Source organism: Lepisosteus oculatus, chromosome 8 (assembly GCF_040954835.1).
Source record: "Lepisosteus oculatus isolate fLepOcu1 chromosome 8, fLepOcu1.hap2, whole genome shotgun sequence".
Classification (NCBI taxonomy): Eukaryota; Metazoa; Chordata; class Actinopteri; order Semionotiformes; family Lepisosteidae; genus Lepisosteus; species Lepisosteus oculatus.
The window spans coordinates 52,499,913-52,525,749 of NC_090703.1; the positions used below are offsets into that span (position 1 = coordinate 52,499,913).

Consider the following 25,837-nt stretch of genomic DNA (forward strand, 5'->3'; position numbering starts at 1 on the left):
GACAAGAATAAAAAAAATGCATTTCACAGTAAAAACCAGAAGGTAGAGACTTATAGTAACCAAACACTCAAAACAGGTCTTCTGTTTGTATTTCAGACTCTTATTTGTGATGCCTAACAGGGGGCTGGAGGGGCTTTATCTTTCTTTTTATGCATCTGATAGTTATCAGTTACCTAACAGGTACAGGACTCCATGGTTTGATTAGCAAGAGTTTTCTTGGCTATTCGATTGAAGGACTTACTCCTAAAGTACTCCTTGTTCCTAAATAATCAGTCTTAATTTAAATCCAGCATGGCTTTGTGCGAAGTTCCCCAGTCCTCCTACAGTGATCATCAGACCCATTCCAAACTCCTTTCAGATATAGGACATGGCCAGATTCCAGAACAAACACCACCACAGACACACCGTCCATCGACAGCCAATTGCAAAAGGTCTTCGCTGAACTGAGCAGAAAGCAACGTTGTTTGTAAATGGAGTGCGAGTTCAGAACTGGTTTTATTGTTTTGAAACCAAACCCATTTCATTCTTCATTGCACTCTTGAAATCCCTCACGGCAATAAAAGCCCTTTATTTTGCTTTATTATTGATAGAGGGCTTTATTTTTTAATACTCTTGTAGTATGCACATCAATAAGAATTCTTACAATTATAGCATTTTAATATTGTAAGCAAATATAGACCTCTGTTTGTTATATGAAACATTTGTAAATATGGAAATTATTAAATTAAATATTGCTAAAAAGGAAGAATAAGAATATTATTAGTAGCACTGATGTCACAAAAGTATACCATTTATATCTAACTTCATAGGAAACTATTTTAAACACACTTTCAAGTGAAGGTCAACCTAGAGCTGGAATAAGAGTTATTTTTTATTCCGTATCAACTCATTGTCAATAGTAAGCTATCCCACGCGGCAGATTGGCAAGAAGAAAATGTTGTGATGAAGAAGCTTGTAAATTGTGTATCTGCAAATAACAAAAGGAACTAGAATAAGATACCTTGTGTGACTCCTCTAAAATACTCCGTTCAGGGTTGTCACTGGCCAAGAGGAAAACAAATCCTGAATTATCCTGAGGACCAGAAATAATTGTTAAATACTTCAAAGTGTTTCATATAGAAGCAAAGTAATTTAACCTGAGCAGAGTAAAACCAGATTGTTGACCTTGACCGCTGTGTCAAATTCAACACAAAGACAAGGGCACAAGGGCAAGAGAAATGTATTTTCATGCAACTGACCTTTCTACAAATGCTGTGATCATAAGCTCTGTGCTGGTCACTCTATTCAGGTTGCTTCTGGATTCAATGACATTATTGCAATGACATTCATTAGAGTCAAAGAATGTAAAGTCAATGAGGAAAAGCAGAACCACAATCTTTCTACATGTTTTGTTTTTTCTGGAAAGAACAAGGAAAATGGATTCACCCCACAATTTAATAACAATCCAACAGACAACAGTGGATAGTTAAAGAGACAAATGGGCCACTGCTGGTCACAATGAGTCTACATACAAGGCTGCATAAATTTGCTCAGGGGCAGCTGTCTCCACCTTATTAAATGATGTATTTTACTAAAAACATAAAGAAAACATTAACGCCTCTCTCATTGTTTCATATTCTGACCTGTAGGGTCCTACATCAGCGTTTCCTTGGCAACGGTGATGATGTGCAGTCACTGCCCGCAATGGAACGCCAGTAACTAAAGGGCCCCTTAACAGGGTCAGTGTTAAAAGGACATGGGAGACCACTTTGTTTAAATTGCTGCATCCCCCCTTTCACAGATTTCTATTTATTAGACAGAAGATGGCTCTTTCTGGCCATTAGTGCTGCTGGTCTAGCTGACTAGTTGCAGCTCTCTGTGTTCTCTTGAGGGTCAAGTTGTTGAAACTCCTAAGGCCAATTAAAGACTTCTCGTTAATATCTCTGGGAAATAAGGGAAGGGCCTAGAAGAGGACTGTGGATTTTACATGTCAGAAAAAAGGCTTTGCTGTTTCCTTTCTTAGTCAACATCTTTTGTTTATTTTCCTACTAATTAAGCTGTACTCCAGTGATTTGTTAATGCAGTAGGAATCTGTCAGCTTCTTGACAGCAAAGCATTTGAACTTTGTTGCTCAGGCACTCCCTTAAAAGGAAAGGAAAATGCCTGTGCTTGCAAGCTGTACACTTAGAAATTAACATGCTTTATTTTTTTCTTTGTGCCTTATGAAGTGTTACATGATAAGGGGCTGTTACAGAGGTGAGTAAATCCTAGACTATAGACATTAGATAACAGTATATTAAATATTCTTAGTCATATTATGTATTATACTGTATATATTATATTAAACAGTAAAACACTGCCATTGATGATAAAAAACAATAGTTTTAAAAAAGAGCTATAGAATAAACCCAATTCACAGAACACAAGATAATATTTCCAATAAGAGGGCCCAGTTGATTATCTCTAGACGGTCATCCCTTATACCCTTGGAATATAAGGGATTTCAATTGATCCCTTATATTGATCATCTAATGCACTTGGAAGTGGACATAAATCTTTATAAGAGAAAAATACACTCCTTTAATAAAATAACTAATCATACACAGGTGAGCCTGCCCTCTGAACTAACAACTTCAAGGTGAACATTTTACAAATGCATCCAAGAAACCAAGAGTGGCAGATCTGGTGTGTTTATGAGGAAAGTTAAATATTGCCACTGATATAAAAGCTGCAAAAAGCTGCTTTTCATAAATTTAGTCAGAACTCCTTCTGTGCCCTTGTTCCTTCAATTTGTCAAGAATCCAGAAGAGAAGCTGCTGCTCATTTTCTCCTGTCTCTGTCTGTCTACCTCTCCTGCTAACTTCTCCTCCTGTTCCTTGCTGTCTGTCTGTGGGTAGAAAATGAAATTTGGTTTATGAGATTATGACACCATGTACAGTGAGTGCTTAACATTAGTATTTATAGCTAAACACTTCAAGCAGTAAACAGCTTATTCATGCAGCTGAAGTATGATTACTCTTCATTGAATTACAATATCAATACAGGAGAAGAAAGATGCTGTCTAGATTAAGTGATGTGTCCATGTGTGAGAGTACTGTACATGTGCTTTTTGATGGACTGGTGTCTCATCCATGATGTAGTACCTCCTTGCACCCTACTTATCTAGGATAGGTTCCAGGTTGCTTGATCTCTCTTACCAGGAATAAATGGTTTATATATACAGTACAGATGTATTAAAACATTTTCAAAGCACAAAATACTGTACATTCCCTGTAAAACATCTGGTACAGATGGATTTGTACTGAGTGCCAAGTTTCTGCCCAAAGTTACATTTACACTCTGAATGCTTTCAGGTGAGCTTTTTCTTGAAGATGATTATGTAGAACTGATTAAGTTAATTTTGCTGACTAAATAATGTGTCGCATTATGAACTCAGTCCTCAAGCTGGCCACTTGTTCCATTTGTTTATCTTGTCTGTTCGTGCCTGTTGCTGTTTCCCAGCACTTGCCAAAAACAGATTTCCAAGTGTAAATGTGTAACTAAATAGACCAATACTCTGATCATAATCTGTATTGTTTAGCTTTGAAAATCTAAGCTTTTCACAGATACTGAATGCCAAAAACACTCTCTGCTTTTTACTCAAATGTATTTTAACAACCCATCAATCTGCACTGGGTGCTCATCTCCCTCTCCATCAGTATCAGTCCCTGACCCCCACAGCACAAACCACTCAACTGGCTGTTTTCTTCAAAAATCCCGAAGCACATAATAAAGTATAAGCACACTTGTGACATTCAAACTTACAGTAGTGTCTTTTAATGAGTGAAATATTTTGTGAAAATTGAAATGGGCAACTCAGAGTACAGTTAGAATGGTAATGTGTATCTATTTTTGCATTTAATACATTAGGGTGCATTATGTTAAATGATTGTGTTCTAGGAGGATACTTTAGATTTTCTCTCATTTATTTGCATTTTTAAAGTATTACTTTACCCTGTTGAGAGGCTTATTTAAATTTTAACCAGGAGAATGATGTTTAAGCTTAAAGATTCCAGTAAGCTATCAAGAAAAGCTCCTGAATATTTTTTTGGCAATCACACTTCACCAGGGAGACATACAAATATCATCACCAATCTCAGAATAAAGTATCAATATTGCTTACTGCAGGAATGAGAAAAGACACCTACTGGATTTGAGTGTGAGCAAACAAGAAATTGAAGCATTTATCGTTTGAGAATACAAAAAGTGCTGCTAGGTGCAGCCTATGCAAACCAATGTTTACTGTACAGTATGTTTCAATGGGTTGAAAGTACATAGAACTTCAGGATGAATTCAGATAAAGGAGATGCTGTGCAGCACATCCTGACGAGAATAAGTACATCCAGGGTTTTGTACAAATTTTAGAAATATTTGAATGGCTGGTAATCATGCCTTTTTATACATAGGGATTAGGAACCTTGTATTGACATTCCACCCACTGTAAGCTGCAGTTGAAAAATAAATCAGAGCATCCATGTTCTCTAATTCTCGCTTGGCAGACTGATGAAATAAAACAAGAACAGGGCATGAAAGTATGGGACTGCCTTACTGTCCTGTAGCAATGCTTTCAGTGTAAGATGTTGCCAGCTCTATTCCATCTAATTCCAAGAAGTACAGCACCCAGCTGCCCCCAAAAAGATACTTATCACATTGTCCAGTGACTCAGACTTTATTTGAAATGCTCATTGCAGGCTTCAATCAAAGTTATTATCAAATGAGCCAATCAGCTGTCTGCTGTGTGACCTTGTGTGGAAACGGATTTCAGCTTAGAGAGTGTGACAAGGTTTTTTTTATCTCAGAAAAGCCATAAACATGGCCAAATTATACCAAATGTCATTAGAAAGTTCCAGTATCCGTAACGCAATATGGTGTATATCTTGTACTGCTCTTTATCGATATTCTACAAAGGTATTTGCACTGCCAATGGCTGCCCTGCAGATTGTACTGGCAGCCTGCCACCTTTAATTTGCACCAGCATTCATTAGCACACAGCTACAACAAAGGACAACTCATAATAACTTAATAGCCAATAACTTTCAATCAAAAGCTCAGATCAATTAAACTGATATATTCTGCTATAGTCAGCTGAATACTCAACATAAATAATAAAGAACGGATCTGATTCACTTGCTATTGTGCAGCAAGGAAAAATAATTTGTTGAACGCAAAGGATCTTTTAGCACAGGCTGCATGACTCACAGTATTGTTTTGTACTTTCAGCATTGGAAAGCTTCTAAAAAGACACCTTTCAAAAATGTTTTGCAGTGTGGAATACTGGGGAAGAACTTCAATGGAATAGTTGTAAACCAAAATAGACATTGACCTTTAAGTACTGTCCAAGGCTCAGCAATCAGAAGCACAATTTTATACTTGCTTTAGATCCACTGTGATGAAGGGGTAACTTACAGTAAATATACCCTGTTAATAAAACAATATGTGGGAACTCTTATATCTTGAGAAAAGAAGAAAGGGAAATATATTTGCACTTGGACTGTAACATAGTACTACCAGAGATAAAAACTGAAAGACATCTGTGATGTTTTGTGCATCCACGATTAAAGGGAAATGTTAACTGGAGTCGAACGTCAATATTTAGCTACATCAGCATCAAACAAAAACACTATTATGGCGTATATAAGAACATTATCATACCTGTGAACAATCAATAAAGTGAACACAGATGCACATAATATTAATTCTTTAATGTATAGTTTTTCTGTATATTGCATAAATCTATATATAGAAAACAATAAACAATGTGCTTCACATCTGCTTTTTGTTATAACTTCTTTGATGAAAAATAAACTGCAGCTAAATAAAATTACATAATATGTAATAATCTGCAATGTTTAAAGTGATCTACGGTACTGTTGCATGTGATTGTCACTCTGCTCTTGGCAGTGACCTTCTTATATACTGCACAATATTGCAATCAAAGAGAAAATATAAGTCATTTTGAATTTTCAGCCCAAATAAAAATGTCTAGTATGTGAAAACATAACTTCTGTAAACGCAAACAGCATTTTAGTATTCTGATTTCATGCACTTTAACTCTTATAATATCAAGGACATTGGATATACAGTAAGCTACTGTAAGAGGTTTCAGTATGAAATTGGCATAAACATTTAGTAAAAAAAACAGTTTTGTTATCATTCATATTTACAGTATATTACCTAGAACACAGAGTGCAGCTGTGGTTAAAATAGCTGAAGATGCCTGCAGGTTGTTGCATAACACTTTCTCTTGCTGTAAGAGCATTATTAAGATGGTCATAGAAAAAGAAAAGAAGTTAATTGAATCCCATGCAGTTTGTCAGGGAAATTGTAATCTCTCTCATAACGTAAATAATGTAGATTATTGCCTCTGGAATGTGTCTGGAGCAACAACTTCCTCTGTGTAAATTATTAATGTATTTACTCTCCACAGTGGAGTTACAGGGCTGATTGCTCTTCACAAAGCTGCTATTCCCTGTTTTCATTAGCACTTGAAGGTGGCAAGTCTAAATCAGCTTGTATAAGGCACTTGGACAGCACTGAACCCCCCCCCACACACACACACACACACACCTTAGGTAATGAGATTTCATATTTGAAACATTTACTTACTTCTAACCAGGAATATTTTCAGATACAACAAGTGTGCTAAAATTAGGAAGAAGTGATGTTTGGGAGACTTCTGCAGTCTGTCATTAAGCATTTAGAATGTGGTTTGCAGGTGCTTTATTGACATCATCCTTGGTACAGGGTTACCTTGCAACTAGTTCATGTACTTATATTTGTATTTGAAAAGTGCTTTGCATGAGTGTGCAATGCCAGCAAATATCTTTTTTAATCAAATTACATGGGAAGAGCCTGCAGGTTTGAAGATACTGTAGATGGATACACAAGCACAAGTAAGAGAACCAACTACTGGCATGAATGCTATCAAAATAGATTAACAATAGAAAGAACGTTTTGACCCTTAATTTTCTTAGAGCAAATTGTCCTTTCCCATTTTGCTAATCTGTAACTTGAGTTGACACTTCAGAACTCCTTTACCAGTTTGTTTCAAAATATCAATTGAAGGTTCACTGACATTTTCTCCCCTTTCTTCTGTGAAGTGTGAGATAACTTGGAAGTCACACTGTGTGCCATGCACACCTCTGAGCCACCATGTAACTGTGGAGCAGCTGCACTGACAATGAGATCTTGATGGGACATTCTCCTGCATGCATGGTTCTTATCTTTGTAGATGCAGGCAGTCTTGGCACAGTATTGAATGGTCTAATCTACTTAACTCTCCAGGAATTTGCAGGAGCTGGACTGGATTTTTCTGTGGGATAAAATGTGAAATTTTACCCTGAATCAAGTCAACCATTTAATTTTAGAACAGTACTGTCAGCACTTTTCAGAATCACCAGACGCCCTCTGTCCATTCAAACACATGAGTGATAACAAATTATTTGCCTATTTATATCCACATAATACCTCTCAGTTCTATTTGCACTCATCCCACATTGTGCATTCCCTGCTAATTTATTTTTTGCAGCATTTATGGTGATATGGTTACTGGTTACTGAACTTTCCTCTTTCTCAATCAACATTTTGTGACATCGTCATGTGACAGGGATACGTACGGTATTTGTCAAGATATGACTCCACAGTACTTCACCTTTTGTTTTCAAATAACTAAAAAAAATAGTATTGTTTATGGCAGAGAACAAAAAAGTTAAACTATTTCAATAAAAGCTCAAAAAACAAACTTATACACCAATAACAAGGAGTAGAATTACACAAAATAAACAGGATGCACCCTTATTTTTAAAGTAGATACTGAGGCTTCCAAAATCCTACTGTACTTCTAGCTGTATTGTCAGCTCAGTTATCTCCCGATTCTGCAGACAGATCCACATGCTTAACCCACTAGAGCCTCGGGGACAGTATTGGCCTGCTCACTCGTCTACAGCAGCGCGTCCCCGGGCCACAGTCGCTCTGCAGGGTCCTCCCTGCTGCTCACCTGCTGCCAGGCCCAGGTGAGAATGAAGGAGGTGTGGTGGGGCCACTGAGAGGAGACTCTCCATCTCACACGGGTAAGGAAAGGGCTGAGGCTTCTGGTATTCCTAGGAAGTTAAAAAGGTTAAAAGGAAGTCACTGTAAATACGACATGAAGTAGCAGACAGAGTACTGTGGACTTTTTTATGACATTAATTCGCACTAATACAGGATATTATGCACCACAAAACGGAAATAAGAAACCATTCCTCTTAATGATTCTGCTCATATCACTCAATACACAAAGAAAATAAAGTTTCCGTTTGCTACTGGCATTTTAGCACCCCTATTTTTCAGTGCATCTACCCTACATCATTTTTAGCTTTTATGTTTTGATTGTAGGCCTGTTAAATGACAACTCAGTCCTGTGCTCTCCCCATCTCCCTTTTGTGCAGACAGACTCTCTTTCTTTTTTTATTTCATGCCCTTCAGTAGATTGGTTTCTTTCTTGGGCACGGCTTTCTTGGGTCCCTTGCTTGAGCAAAACCTCTGGTCAAGTTAGAGGAGATGCAGAAGGCACCCTGAAGTGTGTGAAAAAGTAAGCACACTTCCTGCACCAATTATCACTCCTATTATTTCACCCTAATAATGAATACAGTACATTACTTTTGGGGCCACAGAAAGCTATAACACAGACCTGTGCAACCAGGTGAATGCTATTTTAACTGCTCTGCAAAACATAATAAATGATTGTTTCAACTACTTTCCTTTATATAAGTTAGACTTGTGTTACTGCAGCTGCTATCATTCTGTATGCAATATAATAAATTAAAAGGAAAATGCACAAAACAGCAAATAAGCCCTATATATATACATATTAAACTCAACCTCAAAACCTCAGACAAAGACAAGTTAATTGCACATCCAGTGTCAAATGCTTGCACCCTGCATGGAGAAATATGCTACTAATTTACAAAAGCTGTTTTGACACTAAGAGAATTTTACTTAATTCACTTTTTCCATCTGCTGACATTTTGCAGCAAATGAAATAACAAGTATAGGAAACAATCATAAGAAAATAAAAACAACAATTAAAACCATATTACTCCATTTTGTGCTACAATTATCTTCCTGGGGTGACTTCACGACACTGTCTTTGTGTGTTTCACCACAAAGCCAAAAACAGCCAAAAACACTCTGCACAAAGACTTGCAAACTGAAACTGGTGCAGAAATGAAAAGCACAAATAGTGTTTTTAGATAGTATTTGTTAAAAACAAAGGGGAAAAACAAACACGAATCCAGTATCTGTAACAATATCACATACCTCACACCTCTTTAATAGCAGAATGTCGTGATCAGTCAGTGTGACTGAATTGAAATTAAAAATATAATTAGATAGCAATTTAAGCTTCACAGCTGCCTGCAGCTTTTTTTGTTTGTTTATAGTGTACACAGTTCATTTAGGACTTCAGAGAAGAGCAGAACAGAGGTGTTTAGATTTAAAGGTGCTGTTCTTTGCAAAGCCAATGTAATCAGTTGCTGTGCTCCTCAAGCTGGGAACTATTCACCAAGGCTGTAAGGAAAGACAGCTGTCAATCACATGTCAGAACATCATAAGCTGGCTGTTACATGTAGCACAGTAATATAGCATTTACAGGAGTTCAATGCCAGTCTAACCTTTCCCAAAGCCAACTGTTCTCTATCCTCTTTTGGTTTTATTATTTATAACCCTCCTCTTGGGAAATAAGCACAACTCACTATTGGTAATATGCAGTCAACATAAAAAGTAGAAAGAATAAGAAGAAAGAAATTGCAATACACTGAGTGTAGGATGTTACTGTACCTTGTCTGTGTTTATTTATTTGTTAAATGTTTTCACCTTAACATGTAATTTGCTAATCTGTATTTCAGAGCAATCGATGAGGTCCATTTACAGTACATTCTATATGCCTTCTTCTGGAAGCAAAGTAATGAAGCAGGACGAGAACCGAAAGTTAAGTCTCACCCATTACTCAAAAAAAGTAGAAAAGAGACAAAACCAAACACAGAAAGAGCACAGTTCCTACTACAAGGAGCAGAAAGGACCTGTAGATACGTACTAATTGTTCATCTTCTTTTTACTAGAATTCTGAATTACGAAATATTATAAGACCATTAAAACAATTATTTTTTTTATTTCAGGTCGTAAGATGACTTACTTGACTTCTCAAACTCATTCAGAATTCTGCCACTCATTTCATCACTACTCCCTGCCCTGGCAGTCTGTAGCTCGTTCTTCACCACTCTGGCCCAGTTGATCATCATACCCTCGCTCGACCATTCCTCTCCTCCACTGGTGGAAATGGACACTTCAACCAGAACAACTTAAGTGTTCCACCTCTCTTTGTCTCTCGAAGACTCATCTGTTCAGACTGCACCTGTCATCTCTTTCACATTCATTTGATCCAATCTTTTCACTCTGGTCTGCACTCCTAATACACGTCTGCCTCACAGAACTTTGTCATTTGCATTTTTTGCTTATGTTTCTACATAATATCCTTCAGATGAGTCCAAGATTAAAATAACCTTGCAAGTAAACTTCAATAACACAAAACCATCCAGCAACTTTCTTCAACATCATCATGGATGGAGAACTTTAGGCTTCCAGTTTCAACCGTATTCTCCCAGAGTGGCACAACATGTGGTGGAAACAGTGCCCTGCGGACCAGGTAGGTTGTACCTGTTGTTATGGAAGACAAGCCTCCTCACAAGACTGGTATGAACTGGACCACCGTGAACATGGGATATACTGCTATTATATTAATTTTTCATTTTAGCATAAATATTTATTGGAAAAAGCACACAAGGGTTTCAGGCTAAAAGTTTCCTTGTTAAAATAAAGAAATCAAATAATCTTTAAGCTTGTTTCGGGACTGAATCGAATTTTCTGATTACATGGATCAAAGTATGATGTACTGTATATAGGCACTAAGCTTATTAACTGTCTGCATTTGGTTGTGATGCCTGGACTACAGCCAGAGTATCATAATGTACAGCACGATACTAAACAGTTAAGTGAAATTGTTCTATTTATTGAAAGTATCACATTTTATTCAAGAATAAATCATCAGTTTCCATGGAATCTCAACATTTTTTATGTTTCTTGTTGCCTTTAATTAGGATGAAAAAAAGTCTGTTGCCATTAAATTTTAAACTGAGCTCAAATTTAGCAGAAGAAAGGTGCTGGATTCTGTAGCACATTCCCTGCAAATGTGCTTGGAAAACACACCTGGAATGTACATCTCTCCAATGAATGAGGTATAGAATAAAATAAACCTTAAAAATATGTGCTATTTTATTTGTTAATTAAATAAAGGCAACGATACCTTAGTAACAACAGTAAAACTTCCTATTATATTGTCAAATATCCAGTTTTGTAATGTAAAAAACATGCACCTTGTAACCCAATATATTTGTTCAGTGCAAAATTATTCTGTAGGTAAAGCTTTCAGTTTCATCTGTTCAGTTATAAAGTGTTTGTTTTCTTAAAAAGATTGGTTTAAGTGATGTCCCAAGCAGTGAAGCATCCTGGTGACATTTTTAATGATGTGTGGCTAGATTTTATTCAAAACATGCTCACATGAGATGTCCAACACAGAGAAATACAGTACAAGGAAGATAATTGTATTTGTCTACACACACTTGTTATATGTGCTGTTCATACTATAGTCTTCACATCACTACAGTACTGGTTTCAGGAGGTTCTTGTCTGCCATTTTATTTTTTATATTTTTATTATTTTTTATTGATGACCCACACGATGGCTGCATACTAAATACAGAGCAACATAACAGAAAAGTAAATCTGTACTACTATATGATTCCGAAGTAATTTATGTCCTACTGTAAATGCTTACACCTTCTGTAGTTAAAATCTGTAACTGTTTTCTTCCATAGAGGTGGTAACAGATGGAGAGTGAATTCAGTTTTGCACGGCGGGCTATTTTTGTGATTTAAAATTATAGCACAAATAAATAGCTGTTGATGTAATACTATAAACACAGTGCAAATCTCCTGTTTGTTCTTATTAATACTAGTCCACAAAGTAAAAACAATGCATATGAAATACAATAAAGGTGTCATTTACAATCATTCCAATACTGCCTTTCCGTATATGACTAGCCAGTTGTTTGCTTTTGTATTAGTGAAGTTGAATTTTCTGCTCTCCCACACTAATCAAACCTTGACATTCATTGCTTGGTAAATAATTATTTTTCCAACGTGGGTGGCAGAAGTGCTTGGTAGCCTTCCAAAACTGAGATTATTGAAGCTTCTTTTTCCAAATTTCTGGATTTGCTTTCCAGAGAAGATCCCCAGGATGTCTTTGGCTCAGTGTCTTTACACAAAAGCCCAAGCCGTCTGAAATGTAAGGCTTTCTTGAGAAAAGCTGGACACATTGCACACAGCACGTCACTGAAGCAGACTTCACAGACTTGTGTGAGGGCTCAGCACCAAAACAACTCACAACATCCATCACAGATGGATACCAGGATGGTTTTCAATTCCTCTTCCTGCCAGGTTCATGTTCTAAATTAATTAGTTTTCATTGATGACTTTTTCATCAGTCTGGTTTGCTTTATTAAGCAATATTTGGTATAATTTATAAAGTGTGGCAGGACCATATATTGGCAGGATTATCAGTTTTTCTCGACAAGTTGATGGATTTTGAAATTTTCCAACAGACGGAAGCATTTCTTACAGCAATAGAAAATGTTTCCTACTTGCCAGTGACTGGAATTGTTCAAGAAGCTTTTGGGACAACTTAAAAGATTATTTTGCATCTTTCTGAGTTGACATTTTTCTAACAGGTTACAGACAACTGTTGCACTCATTATTTTGTTTCTGCTAGATATTCATGCATAAAACACAGTAATAATGAAATAAAATAATTCTGCAGGGAACCATGACCTCAAAAACTTTGTGCCAGTGTGTTCTTTGTTGCCTTTTTTAAAGAAATCATTCGTAAGTTTGAAACTTGCATTTCTGTACAAAAAAACCCCAAGAGATTCATAGAAAGGATTGATGACTCACTTCATGTCTGACATTCCCTGTGGACAGTCTTTCCTTCATTACAAATTTCACAGGGAGAGACTGGAGAGATGAAGGGTCTATCAAGTGAAATCCTTATGGATCACAGGACCTGTAGAAATTTGTTTATTTTATTCAATTATAGATTAAAGAACAATTCAGATAGCTCTGTTATGTGAGTATTGAAAAATCTTGATATGAGGTAAAATCCCCAGAATCTTAAGCAGCTTCTCAAACTGTATTTTAGGTGACAGATGCTACCTGTATCCGTCTGTCTCATGAGGACAACATTTTACCTCTTTAAAAGTTAAAACAGATTTTAGACTTGGTCCTGCCCAAATTTAAAAAAAAAAACTTATTAACTTCAAATCTAATTTTTATGTACAGTACATCACCTATTGTTCATTTTCCTCATAGAATATGATTGTGTAATTACTGTAGTTGAAAAGACTTCATGAAGAACAAGGTATTTGGAAGAATGATTTTGTTTGCGAAAACAATATCTTCTCACATCTGCATTGTCATTGTGACTCTGTTTCCAGATCACCTGGCACCCGTGAGGTAGCCACATGAACACATACACACCCATACGTAAACATTTCACTATCTAAACAAAGGCGATAACGCTGGTTTCCAATATAAACAAACTAGTCTGGAATTACAGGGATAGCTTTGCTTGCTCTGTGGGTGCACACACAGAGTAAAGTAAGCTTGTTCCCGTACTATCAAAATTAATTATTAACTCAAACCAAACACCTGTTTTCCTTTGTTTTAGAAGTGAAATGAACCAAATTGGTAATCAACTCACGTATCTCAAATAGTAAGGAATAAGGACTCACCGGGAAAATGGTTTCTACCGCAAATCTATAGGACCCAAACTTTGGCATTGCAACAGGGGCTGGCTTAGTAGTGCTGGTTTCAGGATTGCGCATGCGTGTATTAATTGGTACGAAGATACCATTAAAAGGGGGGTAGTATTTGCCAAAACAACAGTACATAAAGTGTTGTGAGTGTGATGTTTTATTGTTGGTAATAATATGTGCATTATTTAATTGTATATTCACTGAAGAAATGTTTATATCAGAATTCTGATTATTATTTTGTCAAATTATTTTTTGTGCTTTATAGTGGAATATTCACTTAGAAAAGGAGCTCTTCAAGGTAGGAGGGGGAAGTTAGGAGAAGGTGGATTGTGGGGGTAAAATTGGAGCTGTCTTTAACAATCTAGTGTTTTTTTTGTATAATTAATGTATATATTTCGTACTATAGCTTTGTGTTGTTGTTTGTTTTTTTCTGGTTAGTTTGTGGTTTTCACTTTGTTTTTTGGGGGGGTTTGGACTTTGGGAACATAATAAACACCATTGCATATCTTTGCAATTGTGGCTGTGCCATCATTATTATCTTCTATCTACGCTTCTAAACTCTGCAAGGAGGAGACTGTGACAGTCATATACTGTTTAATTAAATTCAATATGTATAGATCCTTTAAGAAAATGTTTAAAAAAAGACATAAAACTAAAATAAACTGATAATAACTTTGTATTGAACAGTCTTTAGCTTCAAAACAATGTTCAGTAAGAATGGGTATCTTTACAGTATTTTTTTTTAATAGTATACATTTTTCTACATGTGTGTGCCAGTACATTGATGGTGATGCTTACATTTAATTACAAAGGGTAATGGGCTGAGTAATTATGTTACCTTTGTGCCATCTGGTCAAATACCTCAGGGATCTTGACTGAGGAATTACTGTCTTACTCCTGTGCTTGTCAGGAGTCTGTGACACGAATGTAAACTTTCCCAACTGTGATTTCAGATGCTTAAGAGGAAGAAATGTTTTTGAGACAGACTCATTCCAGAAAATCACCCTTCACCATTGCTTATGCTGCATAATGGCTCAGCTAGCTGTAACTTTGGTGCTCCGGTAACAGGTAAACAATCACTTTAACGCCAAAATAACGACCTTGAGACTTAGTTGAATGCACTTTCTGTGACAGATTCTATACTATACACGTACATTCAGTCACATTGTATCAAGAGTATGGCTACATTTAAAATCATACTGTAGGTATACAACTGCAGTTGCGTTGTATTTTCTTCCCAATATTCATATTTACTCTTGCTGCTAAATATTTGCTAAGAGATGTTATTGCAAGACACTTTCTCAGTCCATGTGCTTGATTACATTATTCAAACAGGCCATTCTGGATCAGAATCATATTGATGACTTTATGCTGAAGAAATATTCAGATTTCATTATGTTTTAACTTGCTTTCTTCTTTAGAAACGTAGAGATTTTTACATCTGATTTTAATTTTATGGATTTATGGATTATACATCTCCATTTGTCAGCATGTTACTGACATTTTAAGTGCATTATAATAATGGAAACTTTAATTCCACTGATGAAAAATGTGAAAACAAAAAGTGCAACAATGACTTTATTGTCTTAGACACTGTGATTATGAATGAGAAATTTGAGAACTGAGATTAAGAGGTTTACAGTAGATTCTGTTTGCCAGAAGTAATGTGTTTAGGAGATCTGAAGTTTGTAAATTTACAGCCCAGTGGGCGCTTTGCAAGCTGTTCGCAAGATGCTGCGTAAATCTAGCTCACTGTATATGTGCCAGCAAAATACAGAGGGAAACACATTAATATTGAAGTTCTGAAAAAACATGCTTAAAATATATTGAAGGGTTATGTAGGATTGTATATTTCAGGATATAGCTATAAATCTGAAGCAAACAGAAGAAACAGAAAATATGCTTTAATCCTGGCAGATTCCAAAATATAAAATATCAAAATCCTAGACCCTCCAGATAATATAAACAATAGAATTTGAATTTAGGAATAAAATTCAATACAGTACCTTCATTCATTAGGATTCATTAAGATGAGATTGGCAAAATGAAGAGTGAAATAAATAAATGAGTAAAATTAAAAATTTAATGTTGATTTATACTAAATACTAAATTATTGCCAGACATGAAACACACAATATACATTTTCATTCTTGGTTCATGTTCAGTTCTACCTCCAGAGGACACATTTGATTAAATGATTTCTGCTTTTAGATTCACCTATATCAGTAATATAAAATTCATTACTAGAAGTTGTTCTGCTACGTTAATTTTAGACAGGCAAGAACCACGAGCGATGCAGACTTCGCATTGTTTATTTTTGTTTACATAAATCTGAACACCTGCAACTCTATAAATAAGTAAATCGTGAGGTGTCTAATTGTGTGCTGTGTATTTCTGGAGCTAATAACAGAGTACTGTGTAGCAGCTGGGACTGGCAGCAGAGCATGGATGTCAGTGGGTGTCTTAATAGTCAGCTTTACTTCTTTCTCATTGCTGCAGGATGTTATCTAGAGAATAGCTATTAAGAATTCGAAAAGTTGAAGGGATGCAAATTTTGATACACTCTCCACAAATATTTATCCAGCCAATCCAATCTTATTCCTTTTTAGGACTTTCCAATTAAGAGATTAGGAAAAAAAGCAAATGAGAGATCCCTCTTTTCCACAGGCTTCATAATGACAAAAAGAAATAGCCAGTGATGGAACACCTAGGGGAGGAAATGACATCATGACATCCCTTACAGTAAAACTACAGTTTTACATCTTCAGGACACCTTTTCTCCAAATTGAGTACATTTTCACATTCTCAGAAACATAAACTCTAAACTTTAATATGTTATTTTGTTTGTTGTCCCAGTACTTTTGAGTAACAAATAACATGAAAGTACAATATAAATTGACCAGATGTACGGAAAGTTGCATCTCATTCTCTTAGATAGCAAGAGAAACCACTGATGAGACCACGCTGCTGTTTTCTTCTCCATTTTTGAATGGTTTGGCAAGAAAGGCCTCACACCTGGCTTCATAAATCATGATCTGCAGGACACGTACTGGAGCTCAAATATTCAGGAAAGAAAAAATCCACACAAACTCAATGTTCTTGAGGAACATTAAGCAGTTGTGGCTTCAAGGATGGATGATTTACTTTGTTTCTTTCCACTGGGATCCCATCGGCCTGCAGCAACATTAAAAGCTAATGGCATCCCAGGTGGGTTGAAACACAGCCCCATCCCTCCCTGGTACACCATCACCGCAATCTCATTTTAATGATCTGCACGTTTACAAAGCGGATAACACAGTCTTTAATGGAGCTGGCAACCAACTGGCAGTTTTGGGTTAAACAAATGAAATTCCATTGTCAGATATTGTTTTTTAAGAACAGTGTGGTTCACAAAGCCATCAGTTTCTCTGTAAAATAAACAAAAAGGAGGACAATACTATCACATCGTGGTAGAGAATATTAACATTTCCAATTAATTTGTGTCTTTAAATAGCATCCATGTTCTACTGAAGTTAATATAACATTTTTAATTAAACTGTGAATGTCATTGAGATCAAAATATCACTTTTTCAAAAGACAGCTTGTCAAGAACAGACCAAGGTATAACTGCACCATAAATACCAACATTAATAATAACAAGAATGATACACCAGTAGACACATTTAAGTAGAATTAGTGATATATATATATTAGTAATAAATATGTGTAAACTGATTCTACATCCTGTCTCTGTCGTCTTAATTTTTAATTCTTCCAGTTTCTTAGCCTTAACCCTAGTGAATGATATTAATTTAGTGTTTTCTAAATTTAATTAAAGACTTAATCCAGATAAGTACTACAGAATAATAAAATACATTTAAATATTATGTGTAGCACTTTCTCTGAAGAATAAAGTAATTTGTCACTTAAGATTTTGTTACTAAAAAATATACTGTAGTTCAATCAGTGTACAGTATAAACCAAGCTGCGCTTTGCTCACAGTCTAGCCTGTACTATTAATGGATATAGTAAATAAAATGTAGCCTAAAATAGAACCTCTTGACACTCCATTATGAGGATCAGAAAAATTAAATTTCAATCTCTTAAATATGATACATTGAGCTCCAAATAACTGTGCCAGAAAAATCTTTAACAATCCAGAAACCACATGGGTATAACAAAGTTTAAAGATACAGAATTAACTTCAAAATAGAAATGATGGACATTATTCTAGCTAGCTAGTAGTAATTAATTACCCAAATACCAATAAATCAAGACATGAATCCAATCAGAGCTCTCAAAGAATAGCATTTGACAATTAAACTGAAAGCATATGCATATCTTTTTCAATGATGTATCATAGTTTACTAATTCTGACCACATTTAGCTTTATATTAATGTACAGTTGTTGAAATACAGTTATCATAATGATATGTTCAAATAAGCTGATGTGACTTGGCTTAATAGTTGAAATTTCTATCCACTAATGCAAAATGTTCTTTAGTATATGTCACTGTTTTGCACAGTGCTAACACTTCTCAGTGATTAAAATGAGCTGCATCTACTAAAACTAAACAGTGATAATTATATGTAATTAATGTATTTCATTTATCATGTGTCATGCAACAAAACATGACCCAAACTGTTAGAAACAGAAACAAACATACAAAAACCTGTGTCGCATTCAATAAAATATAATCATCATGTTCTGCTTTCATTATGAATAAAAATAACAAAAAACGTACATCTGAAATGTTTCCTGATGCAAAATTCACTCACCACATTATGCATTTTCACAGCTGAATGGGATTGTTAATGCATGATAATTTGTATATTTGTATAATGGAAAAGGGAACTTTCAGAGTGAAAAAATAATAGAAGTTACAACAGAGTACATAGCCTGGTCATGTAAGCTGTTCTAGAAGGTTGTACTGAGGAGCAAACCCATTGTTTCAGGCCTTCACATATACAACATATCTTTCATAAGGTAATAAAGTAATGAAGGCTGCATGAGAAGGTAAATGAGTTTGTTATGATGGTATGAAATCCTGATTTTAAAGCTGACGACATAGACGTGGTAAAAACCAAGGGAGTAATGAGACAGTGAAATCCACAATGCCTTGCGAAATAGGGGTCACAGAGTACACAGTCCTGAAGGACTTTATAATGTGGTTTAACACTCCCTACAGCACGCTTTCTCACCTCAATTCATTTTCCTAGATTTTACCTTCCTGCTTTTATTCTTCGTATAACAGGTTTCATTTAAAAAACGGATAAAATGCTTCATCAGACTCAGCAGCGAGCAGATGAGGATGAGAACCCATCACTTCGCAGTGTGGTGGGATCAGACAGGGCTTCCCAGCCACAGAAAAGCAAGCAGAGCAAAGAGGGTGAGTGGCTGGGATCTTCAGATCAACAGGGTTATCAACCTCCATCGACAGGGGAACAACCTCATAGAGGTTCCCTGCCTCCCTTTCACATGACCATCCAAAACCTGCAAAGCATTGTCTAACTGCTAATGTGCTGTGATCCACTCTGTAAAGTTAGATGTGTGGAAGGAGAAACATTCTTTAATTAACCAGCGACTTAGCCCTGGTAAGGATAAAGGCAACCTGGAACCTTTCCCAGAAGTGGAGAGTACAGGGAGAAAGACCACCCTGGATGGGATTCAAGTCCATTTCAAGGCACACACATGCACACACACCACATATTCCTTCCTTCTCCTGCGGCTTCTCTTCATGAAAATACTGATGTAATGCATGCTCATTTGAAGACATCAGGGTTTTATAATTGCAGTGATGTACAACTATACATGATTCATGAAGAACTTTAAATGTATGTTGAATTAATTAAGAACTCTGCATCAGAGTGACAAATAGGTATTCTGCTCCACAATGTTCCTTTCTCCCTCTTTGTTCAAAAGATTCAGCTTTTGTTTCACTTTAATGAGTTTCATGACCAATACTGTATCTAAAAAAAAAGTTAAACAGAGCATGTTCTTGTTTAGGAATTTTATAGATGAAACATCACGATTGCAGAACACAGATGTGGACAGATGTGGGAAATATGCCAACCCAACCTTGTGTAGCGCTAGTTTAAAATATGCAATCTCTCTTACTTCAGAAATTCAGTTGATTAAACATGCAGAATTTATAATCCAGATAATGTTGTTCTGTTGTTTTTTATTGATTCAGCTTTCTTTAGGCCCAAGGCCAAAACAAAAGCTAAAAAAACCTTTTAGTTTGTGACTTTCATACATTGTATAAGTTCATTAGTTTTATTGGTCTCGTATGGCTGGGTTTTTGGCACTTTGCAGGTCTAATCCAATTATAGAGAAATACGGCCTATTGATTATCACTACATAATTTATGAGGAATAAAAAGTGTGAATTTGTTTGTTCTCTTAACAGAAACAAGATAGTTGCACTGAAGATCTATTTTTGTAGACTTTCATAGTTTATCCAAACTTTAAACATCATGTTTTTGAGACTTTCTGGCTAATGATAACAAGCTAATATACCATCGTCATAAAGGAATGAGTGCCACTATAATACATTCTCACTGATCATCAGATGGACATCTGGTATCATCCTATTTTCCTTTTCTGTGATAGTGTAACACCCCAGTTCTGATAACCACCTACTGTGACGGCACGTCAAGGTCAAAAGAAACATTTTCCCGGTGTCCCAGTGTTACCGAGTGAAAATTAAAATGGCCAGGTCTCAAGGTCACATGAGAAACAACAACAACAAAAAACAATCTTTAAATGTACAGTAATAGATGTATGAAGTGTGTTGGGCCTTATGGAAGGGGTAGCACCTTTGAAGAGCTTACCTGCACCTTTTGGTTTCTCACCTTTCATTAGTGGCTCCAAGCAGTTGTGTAGCCACACCCTGGAACCATCTTGGAAATGTCTCTGCAAGCATACAAATACCATTTATTAGCAAATACAAGTACAATTGCTTGAAAGACAGTTTAGCACTATATTGAGATGCTAAAGATGTCAGACTATGCCACAACTCTGCCACTTTAAACAGCCTCAAGCCCACCTTGGGGGGGTGCAGATGTTCAACAACAATTCAGACAGCTGAACCCCTTTAGAATAAATTCACCTTTTGTAAGGGAAGGGGCTAGGAAAGCTTCCCTTACTGTTGCCTGCCCCATATAATCTGGTTAGATTACTGCAGATAGTAGATCATCTTTCTTGTAGGTGAACATTGAAACCACAAAAGTGATAACTCAAACTTCCAGCTTGGAATACCACAAGTCACTGAAAAGCTTTAAAGATAATTAAAAACTCAAAGATGCACAACTCTCATTTGAAGGAAGTCATCAATTAAAGGTATTGATATTGCCACACTCAATGAAATCAGAGTAAAATCAGAGGATCCCTGTTGTACTGTATATCTGTTACAGGATACAATTTCTTCTGGAAGAGCAAGTCCAAGACTGTGGGCAAAATCCATAATGTGTGCGTAACCCATAGGATCAAACTCTCGTAGCACCTGCAGGTCCTTCCAACAGGCATTAATGAAAAACTCACCTACCAATGAAGTCTTAATGTTTCACCATTGTCAGTGCGTATGGGCTCAATTATTCTGAGGAGATCTTCTCTGATCTTTAAATAATAAAAAAGTTAGTGCCCTTAAGTGACGAATCAATTGTCAAAGGATACTTCAACACAAAGGTAGAAGTACAATAACATCTGGCAGAGAGTCACTGGAAAAAATGCACTTGGCAACAAAAATAGAACAGAAATGGCCTTCTACTCTTCAGTTGTGCTCACCTTGCCTCCAGGTAAACAAGAATAAAACCAAAGTGCACCTGACAAATTGTGTTATCTTCTTAGAGTTCAACCTCTGGTACATTAAGAGCACCAGAGCAATTGGGTGGATCACAGAATGTCGTAGTCATAGCAATATGTTACATTGTTTCTGCACAGCTGCTCCCAGTGTCACCACGTTATACCACATCTCCCATCAAATCAACATGCAAGACAAACTGTAAGCCAATCTGTGTTTTTATCCACCTGATTCCCTGACAGAAAATTGGGGACTAAAGAGGGACAGGCCCTAAAATAACAGCTAAAGCCCTTAATCTCAAGACAAGGGTTCATCAGGTTGGTTACGTAAAAATTATGAAAAAGTCACAGCCCTTCTGGGCTGGGAAAGTCTAATGAATACAGTTTCTTCGTTGATTTTCATGAATGGATTTGATATAGTCAACAGGGAGGCAGACTATGAAATTCTATGAAATTCACTTGGTCCTCCAAAGTTTGTTAAAATTATGTGCCTTTTCCACTAATACCTGAAGGCCAAATCTTCTCCAGTAATGAGATGCATGATATATTTTTGAATTTCCAATTGTATTAAACGAGGCTGTATTGTACTGTAGCTCCATGGCTGTTTAATCTCTTCTTCATTATAATGCCAAACGAGAAGGCATTATAACATCAGGGTGTTCCATTGCCCATCTTACTCCTTTCAAAAGTAATGTGTTTACAATATGTGCAGATTTCCCCTCATGCTACCAACAAAGGGGGATCTGTTACACACTGACTGGGAGATTCATTTGACCATTTAGTGCTAAATAATATATATAAGTATATATAAATGTTGTGTGCCAATGTTGTGACTCAGATAAACACTAACATATTGTTTGGCGGAGATGTATTTCATACAGTTATTTTCTCATTTTTTGCCGGGTATATTCTGCACTTGAAAAATCATTTTGGCAGTTACCTACAGTGTGGAAGTAATGTAAATAATGCAGTTTGGTATTGCTATACTGTATCTGTGATGTAGGTGTTGAACTTTCAAAACAAGCTGTTGTGTGGAATGATTTGTACTTTATCGATTCTTGTTAACAAAGGTAATCAACAGCTCTAATCAAGCCATGGCAACTCTGCCACAAAGGACCATTTTTTAATTCATGTAGAAGTTGTTCAATTGCTTCCCATTGTAAGGAAAAGATTTCAACAAAGGTGAGCTTCTACTTCCACAGTAAAAAATGTTTTTTACTGGTTCAAATAAATCAAGTCTGTGTTAATTACAAAAAGATAAAAGTCCAAGTGCTAGCAAAGAGCTTGATTCTGAGCACCAGAATAATGTGGAAATAGAGTGAGTTATGGTAAAGGAGGACAGGGCTGGAGAGATGGTATGAAATGTAGAGAAATGTCCTTTTTCTAAAAAAGCACACTGGCAGTTTCAACAGTTCTCACCAAGTGTAGAATCAAACCAACATCCTTCTTGCCAAAAAGACAAAATGCAAAACCCGACCGAACTTTTTTTTGCCCAAACATTATTCAAATGCAATTAACTTATATTTCTCCTCAGTAAAACATGCCAGTAAAATAGCTTTTAGGAAATGGGCATATTCCTTTAACATCCAGACAATGGGAATAGTGCCCAAACGATCATGGAGAGCAAGCTGGGGTATGCGAAAAGACAAAAAATGAAAATAGTGAAGATAAACTTCTGTTATTTGGATTGTTTTGGCCTGAGGATCATAGACACCTCTTTTGGGAGCAAAAAATAGTTTTTTGCTCTAACCTTTATTCCCCCAGCTCACGTGCGCTCTCCTCCAAGAGTGGTGCTGTTACTTGGCCCCCTCATCGGGGCAACTAGGACACCAGACACACTCTTTCATATGCTCGCTCAGTTTGAGTTTGTCTGCTCTCATCATCACCATCATCTTGCACATCTGACACATCCACCACATATGTGCGTGTAGAAATAGATGCAGATTTTCAGGATTTAGAGGCCTTTATGTGGAACCATAATCACTTTATAAAAGTTATCCAGCTAGTAAGTTTAGTATATAAAAGTGATCAGGCTCTTTGCAGTCTGGCCCAAATTCAAATAAAATGTCTAGAGTCCCCAAAAAATGTAGCCCTCAAAAAATGCAGTGCAATACCCAGTTTATTACTCCTGTACAAAACAGTTTATATACAGTGCATGCATTCTAGTAGCCCCTTCTTCTCATCAATGTGTTTCCAGGTTGAATATTGTAACTTTGGTACATGGAGCCTAGGCAGGCTGAGCCGATCCACTTAATTTAACAGATATCGATTTTCTGTCCACTCTGTTTAGAGCTTGTTCCCTGAGTTTTTAGATAGACTTCACTTTGTTTAAATGTTTAAATGAAAGGAAGGTCAGAGCAATTTACTTACAGCTCCTTCACAGTCGTTCAAAGGCATAAAACATAAATGGCAATACACCATAATTGATTTGGGGATTTTATTTACAATATAAAAGTGAGAAATACTTCCACTGAGGTGTAGTTTTCTTGGTTTGTCCAAGAATGTCTTCCCTTCCTTTGGTAACAGTTGCGTAATGTTACTTAAGATGAATACCCAAATAGAAAGAAAATGAATCTCTCTCAAATGCAATGTATAATTCCCATTCAAAGGCTTCTAATGGTGACACTGATATCATCGGGGTTTTTTTGTTGCATCTTTATTTAGAGGTGCAGCATGCCCCTAATTGTCCGTGAGAATAATTTTTGCCTGCCAAGAAACATAATGTATAAAAATATGTTCTGTATTTCACTTTCATAATTAAGAAACTGCAACAGTATTATGGTATATGTATTGTGCCAATGATTTGATATTAATATAGTACTTTCTCACATTACACTGCAAATACTGTATGTGCACATTAACAGTACAAGGACACACAAGCACTCCTCATGGAAGTTCCTAAAAAGAATCCTTCAGCAGCCTCAAGGCAGCAGTTTTAATTTTAGAACTTTAAATTAGAAGTTCTAAAATTATTTTTAGAACTATACAATGTTGGGACTGTGAGCTTTCTCCATGCAATTGGTGAACAGCAAATAATAAATGTTCTCTCGCTGCTGTCAGTTTCAGCAAGAGAAGTGTCGAGTGCACTCCGTTTATTTTGTGGAAATGAAAACTAATAACCTCGTAAATGAAAAGCAGCAGAGCATGCATTTCCATTAGAGCAATAGGTCTATTTGCTCATTTCTGAACAATATTGTAAACAGAAGGCACAAGAAATTGCTAAGAATATAGTAATTTTAGCAATAAAGGTGCTCGTTTAAAGAACAAAGCTTGTTCTGGCGAAGAAAAAGAGTATGTGGCTAAATAGGTACAGTAAGCTCTCTTTTACACAGCAAAACAGAATCACAGTTCTCACGATAATGTCTTAAAGACATTCATTCTCAATGCAGGTTATATAGAACCATGCTCTGTTCATGTGTATTGGCAATACTACTGGGGGTAAGGCAACTGTATATACAGTACCATAGATAAGCTGTTTCTGTGAATGGAAATGTTCTGTACATTATGAGATGCTGTAAACATATGATAAAGGGAAACACTATGGTACTGTAAGTGCATAGCCTCTGGGAGGAATTGAGAAACCCATTATGTTAAATTAAATAATCCATAAATTCACCTTAGCTCCTGATGCTGTGAGCAGCGGTAATAGTAGCACAATTAACCAGATTACTTTGGAAGTCAATTTCAGTCAGCAAAGAGGATTTAATATAAATCTGTACAGACAAACAAGCATGCTGAATAAATACCCTTAAATTTCATTGTGCTGATCTTGAGTGGAACAAAAACTAGACATACTGCACAACGGAAAGAGCAAGGCTTGGATTTAGATTCCTTTAATGCCAGGAAAGCCATGATGTAATTAAATTCCTTTAAATTTCATGAGTTCAGGAGCAAAAACAATAGGAATGCTGTGACTACTTGCTCATCTGTATAGGGTTAAATTAACATTTTGTCAGTGTGAAGAGGTGGGTATTGGTCACTGCAATATTGTTAGAAAGCAATTACTGTACATTACAGTAAGCTGTCTTAGTGTTACACAACTCACCCTTGAGGAATGGATTGGCTCCTGGATTTGATCATTTCTGTTCACTGAATTATGTAATTAAGCCAATTAAGAGAATTAATTATCACATCGAAC

At 36.2% G+C, this 25,837-nt stretch overlaps 2 long non-coding RNA genes across 3 annotated transcripts; one reads left to right on the top strand and one right to left on the bottom strand.

Annotated features, from left to right (window-relative positions):
• Positions 1–1,393: 1,393 nt before the first annotated feature.
• LOC138240990 (uncharacterized) lies at positions 1,394–14,044 on the bottom strand. 2 transcript variants are annotated; one of them, XR_011190171.1, is made up of 4 exons: positions 13,897–14,040; positions 13,061–13,169; positions 8,015–8,117; positions 1,394–2,866 (listed from the first exon to the last, which is right to left on the bottom strand). It is a non-coding gene; the product is annotated as an uncharacterized lncRNA (long non-coding RNA). The 2 variants fall into 2 exon arrangements; XR_011190172.1 differs by lacking the exon at positions 1,394–2,866 and adding an exon at positions 6,648–7,330 and having other exon boundaries at positions 13,897–14,044.
• A 650-nt stretch (positions 14,045–14,694) lies between these two features.
• On the top strand, positions 14,695–20,034 carry LOC107077887 (uncharacterized). The gene is made up of 3 exons (XR_001478866.2): positions 14,695–14,988; positions 19,155–19,289; positions 19,907–20,034. It is a non-coding gene; the product is annotated as an uncharacterized lncRNA (long non-coding RNA).
• Positions 20,035–25,837: the final 5,803 nt, after the last annotated feature.